Raw genomic sequence first — 8651 nt, 5'->3', positions numbered from 1 at the left:
TATTCCACCCCAAACGACTTGTTGAGGTTGAGGCGTAATTGTTGTTGTTACTTGCGTGTTGTGTGGATTTATATAACCGACCTAAACTTTATTTGGAACTGAGGCCCTAGGATTCATATAGCTCCCTACTTGTTTGGAACTGAGAAGTGGTTGGTGTTTGGGTATCCATATCTCAACTCTTATTTAGCCAAATACTAACAACTTTAGCTCACTAGATACCACTTATAATTTTCTTAAAATTGTACTATGAAATCTTCAATGTCTTTATAGTGTTAAAGATTGAATTTTTATAGTGTGTTGGTAGAACCTAAAGCATTGCAATGGTGGAGGCACAATCATGGACACAAGAAGAGGAAAAAATCTATGATTGGAGTCACCACAAGACCAAGTCTTAGATATGAAAGTAACCCTACTATTGAAATAAGGCATCAACAGTATTCAAATGGGGGTATAAGTTCATTGGTGTCACCAAATGTACTTACTACACTTATTATTGCTTCTTGGTATTATTCGAATATTGGGGTGTTGTTGATTAATAAGAATCTGTTGATTTTGTATGGTTATAGGTATCCCATATTCTTGAATATGTGGCATATGTTGGCATGTGTACTTATAGTTTACGTTTTATTAAGTGGCTTGAAGTTGTTCCTTTTCAGCAAATACATAGCATGAAACAGTTCTTCAAGATTTTTGCTTTGAGTACTAGTTTATATTTTAGTGTTGTGTGTGGGAATAAGTCATTGAAGTACCTTCCTGTATCATTTAATCAAGCGATTGGTGCTACTACACCATTTTTTACTGCTATATTTGCTTGTGTGATTACTTGTAAGAAAAAAATTATTGTGGTTCTTGGTATTGTTTTGCCTAGCAATAGTGAGCTATTATCTCATTTGTTCGAGTTCTTGATGGTGTTAGGTTCAACTATAGGGAAAGCAATAGTGAGTCATTGTTTCATTCCAACAGTTGCAGAAAAATTATAGTTTTCAGCTAGGTTGATTAAGCGTGCTTCATCTAACATCATAAGTATTAGAGAGTATGCTACTTTTTAATACACGATCGTTATGGTATTGTATGTTAATAACTTATGCTCTTTGAAATTTTTGTGGTGTGAAAAGCTTTGTTTATTTCCTTATTTCTTTTACTCCCTTGCTAGTTATGATATTATACACGAATGGGCAACTTACCCTCTTTAAATATGTTGTCATTTAAATGCTAATTGAGATTATTTATTCTCTTTTTATAGGTGTCCAAAATGAAGAAGGAGATGAAGAAATTGACCTTACTTGTGAAAATTTTTGAATTGTTGATAAATGCTTTTATTTCAATCTTTTTGATATTTAATTCGTGAAACTTATCATCAATCAAACTTGATACTATATGGGAAAACTAATGTTCATTTGACTTAAGCATTTTGCTTTTTTTGTTTAGATTACTAGTTTGTTGCATGTTTGAATTTGGATCATTATTAATGAAAGATTTTATTGTGATATATATATATATATATACAAATATATACTCTTAAAAGCAACAACTCAAAAAACTTAAAGTGAAATTACTAAATACCCTTTTAAAAAACCACGCTGCAAAGAAAAACCCAACCTTACCAAAAGACGCATGATAGAAGTAAAAGACACAATGTTTGCATACTAACGCACGACATAACTATGAATAAAGAGACGCAAAACTTTGGCCTACTAAAACCTTCCACTTACCAATGTTGCATCAGATTTGAGATTAGAAAATTGCCATAGAAGTTATTCAAGTTATTTCTGTGTTCCTTTTTCTTCTTACTAAGGCAACGTTGGGCTTTTTCAAAGCAAACTTTAGGTAAATGAAATATTTCCTTCTTCATTCTTCTAATCAGTGTATGTTTATGTGTCTACATATTATAGACTATTTTTATTTTGGATGCGTACCTAGGTTGCGATGAGAAGTTACAACTAAGTCTGCCATTCTATACTTTTCCCAAGCTACTTGTATGTTGGTGTCTGTGGTATGAAATAACGGCGAATTATGGTTTGTTTTGTATGAAGGAAATGTTTTCCATGAAAATTATTGGGTTTTACTCTATCTCTTTTCTTTTTATGTTTGGTACATAAACAAAAACTAATATTTGATTTGTCTTTTGCTTTTCGAATAAGTGGTACATATAGGAGATGAATAAATTGCTTGCCAACACTTAAATTCAAGTATAGGAATGAACCTATAGATAGTGGCATTCCGAATTGTAAAGAGAATTGGAACATGTCAAACTTTTGGTAGAAATCTCCCATACTACTCTTACGCTTTGGTTTATGACTTATGAACAAATATATGTCTCAATTACAAGAGAACCCAAAAGTTTGTGAATGTTTTGCCGCTTCATATTTGCCTTTGAAATTTTTCACGTAGCAATTGTGGGCATGATTCTAACTTCTTATAGATAGCGCTTTAGTTCAAAAATTATTTTGTAGCAACTTAAGAAAGAATTGTTAAGTCCAATTCAAACAACGGACAATAATTTTCTGCATCTTAAAATTATGTCATTATGAAAACTCATCAAAGTAATTTCTTGTTAACTTTGCCAATAGTAAAATTCTAATTGAAAATGACTATATTTATTTGGTTTAGACAGAAATATAAATGCTGATACATGTTTAATAATTCATTTACATTATTTAACATTATTATTTATCCAAAAAATAATAAAGCCTCTCAACACGAGTTATTAATTTGTCAAGTGTCTATCATAAACAACCTCTCACGCTTCACAAAACCCAAGGTAGGGGCACGAACACAAATACACTACTCTCACAAGACTCCACTTGTGAAATTACATTGAGTATGTTATTGTTGTTGTTCTAATACGACTTATTAACATGTAATTTTTTTATAACTGGAAAATGTGTAGGTTGATATAGTAAACATTTATTATTCTATTTGGATGGTAACCTTTTTTACTAATTTCTCTGCAATTTGCGGACTTGTTCTATATGCATGTGGATTCCTGTAAATTTCATTTAATAACCTTAGATTTTTGTTATTCTTTTTACTTAAATTATACTTTTTACTTAAATTATAACTAATTTGTGATGGAGGAAATAATTAAAGTTATTTAGATGTAGATCTTAAGAAAGAGTTGCATGTATTTGATGTTTCCCTCCCTTTTGGAATGTGAGGAATTAACAAGAAGAATATTATCCACATTAACCGTTTGTCTTGCTCATGGGGTTTATCAATAAAATTTAGTCCGTTCTGTTAGGTTGTGGAGCCTGATTAATATGTGATGTACTGTTATATATTAATGTTCACGCGGTTCAATTGCTCATGGGGTTTATCAATAAAATATAGTCCGCTCTATTAGGCTGTACCTTTTATTCTCATTCTCTGTGTAATTGTACATATTCCAAGTCATTAATATAAATAGCCTGTTCGCCGTGGAGGTTATCCATGGGTGTTACCATGAAACTACCTCGCTCTCTATCCTCAAGAACTTTCTCTAGTTTTCTTCATCCTCTCCATAGATTTAGTGTGTGTGAACTGCTAATCGATCCTAACACGTTACTCACTAATAATTGTTCTCTTTAACTGTACTACTATCAAATGAATTATGTTCGAGTAAATTTTCCGGAACAAATTCTTGGAAATGAAAACACTTAGTTCATCTCCTAAATTTACACTTTGTGAATCAATATACGCATAACCGTGGGAATGAGATGTCCACAATGATCTTGTATAAGGTACCACCATATATAATAATTCAATCAGTGAAATGAGGTCTCTTATACATAAATTATAACTAGGCAAAGTACTGGTCAACTATATGCTGTAGGTGCGGGAAATAATATTGATATGAGATAAGTTTTGTTGTCTGCGTATTTTTTTTCCAATCTGACAATGCCCTTTTCTTGATATATTTGTCAAAGATCGTATGAAGTAAATTTTATGTTCTCTTTGTAGTTCTGCACTGCCTACTTACCCCCTTAGTTCCTGCATTAAATATGGATGTGAAACATTGATTCCATATTATATATTTTATTCAAACTTTGGTCTTTAAATCTTGCAAGCAGTCTTCTTAATTTGTCAGGAATAGTTAATGAATTTTACTGAAATGTGGATTTGTTCAATTGTAATTGACATGAAGAATCAACCTTACAATTTACATTATAGTGTGTCTGAAATTATTCAAGAGTTGTGAAGCGTAATTCCAAAGTAACTCTATTATAGTTAGCGTAGAGAGGTGTCTTGGGTATATAACAATTTAGAACTTGGGAAAGTATGGTATGCAAAAGAAGAAAAAAATCATCGGTAGATTTTAGTGTCTAATTAAAAGAATGTGATTGTCTATTCGAATGTTTTCCAGAGATTGTTGTATTGATTAGATTATATACAAGATAATTCCTATCCTAATGTTTGAAAATAGATCGGTTGATTGATTATAAGCATTGCGATTTGGCAATTTACATAAAGTTGTAGGGGGTGCAGATATAGGCGGATAACTAACTTATGAAATAGATTTAGTATATATATAATGAATCTATTTTTCTTTGTGCGTGGATATTTCTTAAATTTTGTTTCAATATTTTTTAATGATTTATTTTTTTCGTAAGATGTACTCATTAATTTGTTTGGTTTATTATTTTATCCTGTAATAATTGCAGAGTTACAAATTTCTGTATAATAATTTATCCTAACTGTAGTGTAATCTTTTATATAAATATTTCATTGTTCTTTTTAACAAAACTTAATTAGACAAACAATTCACACTATTGATTGTATGTACTGCAACATATTTTACATAGTTAATATCAAATCTATCTAATTAAATTATGCTTTTTTATCCTCGTAGAACAATATCTCGATAATAAATTTACATACGATGATCTACATTGCTCATTCACAAGGACTTTTACTTCAATTGTTTATTTATAATTATTTACTCAGTGGTTTGTGTAAATAATATAAAGTTTCTTTTATAACATGTGTACTAGGAAATTCTACATTCCACGTGCAACACACGTGCTGAGGGACTAGTATACACACACATGTATATATATACTAATTTACAACATAGGGATGACTATTTTATCTAAGCCGTCAATTGGTATTTGAAGTAGTTGCAATAGGAGGCAAAAACTATTGCAATAGCAAATTAAAATAGTTGCAATAGGCAGCAAAAAATATTGCAAAAGATTCGAAAATCATTGTAATAGGTGTCTAAAAGAGTTGCAATAGGTAGTGAAAAACTGTTACAAAAGATCAATAATTGTTGAAGTAGATTTTTCAACAATATTGCAATAGGGTTATTGCAATGCCTTCATGTCGTTGTAATATAGTCTATTGCAGCGGCTCTTAACCGTTGCTATAGAAAATATGAAGTGTTTCAATAAGAGGTTAAAAAAATTATTTCAATAGGTCTATTTATTGCAACGGTTAATGTAACTATCGCAAAAACCATTGGGATACATCTATCCCAACACTCATATATGCAATGCGTGCCAAACCATTGTGATACCTCTATGACAATGGTTTTCGTATATATAGAAAGATATGATCAAGAAGCTTTCTATATGATATGATATTGCTCGTATATAGTTGTTAATACCAGTTATACCACAATATCTTCTGGTATGATCATATCAAGAAGCCTTTTCGTATGAACTTCAAGACCTTCGCAGACTATCCACAACTAATGACAGGAGCAATATTGCAGTCCTCTTTCATGGAATCTGAAACTTAATGTTTTTCCTCCAATCAAGAAGCTTCTACAAAAATTGTGGAGCAACTTTTACCTACAATATAAGATGTGATGTTGCACTCCAAGTCCAAAAGAATCCATTCAATAGCTATATCAAGGTCATTAATGTCATCAATCACAACTATTGAACTTTTCCAAGTTCCAACCAAGCTCAAGAATAGTTGGTTTACCAAGTTGAGCTGCAATATTTGTGATCTTGAACTCTTTTGGGACACTTCCTGTAAATGCAATCTTATCTGCATTAGGATGTAATACCAAAGGACAACCAGATTTGTGTCCCGATCCCGTTATTCTGTTAAGGTCACAGGAGGAAGAACCACATCTCTAAAGATTTAACCCAACTCCAAAGAGTTGAATCGTAGGTGTACTCCTCACTGAGATGCTTGTCTTTTTTAGTAGCTTTTATCACCATCACGTATGTTGAAATGGACATCAATAACCAATGGCGAGAAAACGTACTTAACAGAGTTGCAATTTCTCTGTTATTAGAAAGGTAGAAGGAACGTTAGCATACATCATACCTCCTCAAACCTCGCTTGTGGAATACAAATAATAAACCAGACCTCCACAAGTTTCAGTGAAGGACATACGAAAGTGGCATTCTGTTCTTGAATCTCACAAACAGAGACGACAATCGTCTCTCCAAATAACACCTGACAGCACATCGATATATAACAACTAATGACATCAAATAAATAAAAAAGAGAAATAAATCACTCTTTGTCTACATACTGAATAGTAACTTTTACCTGCATAATAAACATAAGAAAACATAATAGTTGCCTAACCTAAATGAAAATTTTTTAATTGAAAAATGTTTCACTGCATCCAAGAATACAAGCTGATTCAAAAACTAAATAAAACTACAAAGAAAGAAGAAAAAAAGAAACAAATAAAATAGAAGGACAATGGAAAATTACAAGAGAAACATGCATACAACTGAAAAACCTAAAATAAATTATGTTCAAATTAATTAAGTTAAATAGAATCGAAGGAAACATATTTACTACCTATGTAGAACATAGGAATTATAGCATGTATTCCTGAAAAAAAATAGTAATAAACATAAAGCATCATTCAAAATCGCCAAAGAAAGCAAGACAACATTGATCAATCATATTATATTATTAAAAACAAATAATTCAACAACAACAACAAAATTAAAATCTAATTACAAAAACAGAGAAAGATGAAGAAGATTATTCAAATCTATTCTTTAATTATTTTCTTACACTATCAAGAAAAAATATGACGAAAAGAAAATCACCTCACCTTATAATTATGCATCTTATAGGTTATTTTTATAGGTTTTTATTTTAAATAAGACATTATTTTCTTCTTCTATAGGTTTATTAGTTCTTAATACTTTCTTGCTATTTTCAATTAAATTTGAAAACCATAGTTTTACTGATCCTATTAGTGTTCTTTCTATATATTCTGGTGCATCTGTTATGTTTATATTATTATCTAATAATTGTTTTGTCATATATCCTATCCATAATTGTATTGTTTTTTCTGTATCTATTACACAGTCTAGGTCTAAAAAGTTATAATTTTTATTACCTATTTGTTTTGGTGTCCATTTGTCATATTCATTATATTTTTTAAACTTGCTCTTATAATATATAGGTTTTCGGGGTGCTATTTTATTTTTGCAACATGCTAAATTTTTTATTAATGTTTTTTCCATTTTTAATCCTTCCCTATATTTTTCACATAAGTTTCTATACCATTGTTGTAAAAATTTTATTCTTGCTCCTAACGTATCTACTATTTTTGCTTCTTCCCAACTTTTTATTATCTTTGAACGAAAATAATAAGCATACCTAATGTGTGTGCAGTTTTAGTTTTACCATTTCGAATTTTAATATTACTAGAATTTTACCTTACATAAATCTTACTTTAATCACATATGTCAATACATATTATTCTCCTAATACTAAAAGTAGACATCAAATTAGTTTGCATATATTTTAGGTTTCTTAATTTTTCATATACATATCTTTTACTATATATTGTAAAATTCCTTTATTTAATTAATAATAAATTGAAGAAAATAGTGAAAAGTTGTTTTTGTCTATTGTGGATACATTTAATAACGGGCAAAAGTCATTATTTTTTCTATTGCAGAGAGTTTTATGGAAGGGCAAAAAGTTCAAAAAATATTTTCAAAGTCTTTCATACTTTTAATGTAGCTTTTTTTGGTGTATGCGCCTCGTACGTGTATATTGCTCTAATGAGTTAAATTTTATTGCATAATTGGATATAAAAAGCATTACAGTTATCGCATAATTATTAACAATTTGATTATCGATGCTAATAGTAATAAGAATAAATGAGACAATGCTAACTTAACTATCAAACAACCTTCTAGAGGCTATGAGTTACAAGTGACAAAAGAGTTTGAAAATAAGGTGTAGGTGACTCAAGGTTTAATAATTGAGTATAGGTGACAATTAATTTATTATGGATTAATAAAATTGGGGAAGTTTAAGTCCTCAAGTTTTTTTGTTTACACTTTTATCCAATGTAAAATCTAATATAAGTAGAAAAGGAGGAAAAACGTGTGTTTCTCTCTCTTCTCATTTTGTGTTGTTTTTTCTCTCTTTATGATTTTTGTTGTTCATTATTGTTTCTATTTGATTCATCATCTTCGGCTTAATTATCATCATCTTCTTCTTTATTATCATTATCATCTTCTTCTTGTTGACTATTGTTGTTGTTACCGCTACTGCTGCTACTTGACCAATTTTTTAGGTTAAATTTTGTTTCATATATCACTTTGACATTACTTCATAGGTTATTTTGGTAAGTAAAATTATTATTTTTAGTTGAATTTCTCATCTGGGTACACTACTACCGCTATTTTTTCAATAATGGATAGAACTCAAATATGAATCCAACATATGAGTCA

The 8651-nt window shown here is 30.0% G+C and overlaps 1 pseudogene; it reads left to right on the top strand.

Annotated features, from left to right (window-relative positions):
* Positions 1–320: 320 nt before the first annotated feature.
* Positions 321–980, top strand: LOC107849089 (annotated as a pseudogene).
* Positions 981–8651: the final 7671 nt, after the last annotated feature.

The sequence above is a fragment of the Capsicum annuum genome, chromosome 12 (genome assembly GCF_002878395.1).
Source record: "Capsicum annuum cultivar UCD-10X-F1 chromosome 12, UCD10Xv1.1, whole genome shotgun sequence".
NCBI lineage: Eukaryota > Viridiplantae > Streptophyta > Magnoliopsida > Solanales > Solanaceae > Capsicum > Capsicum annuum.
This window is presented reverse-complemented; position numbering and strand designations above follow the sequence as displayed.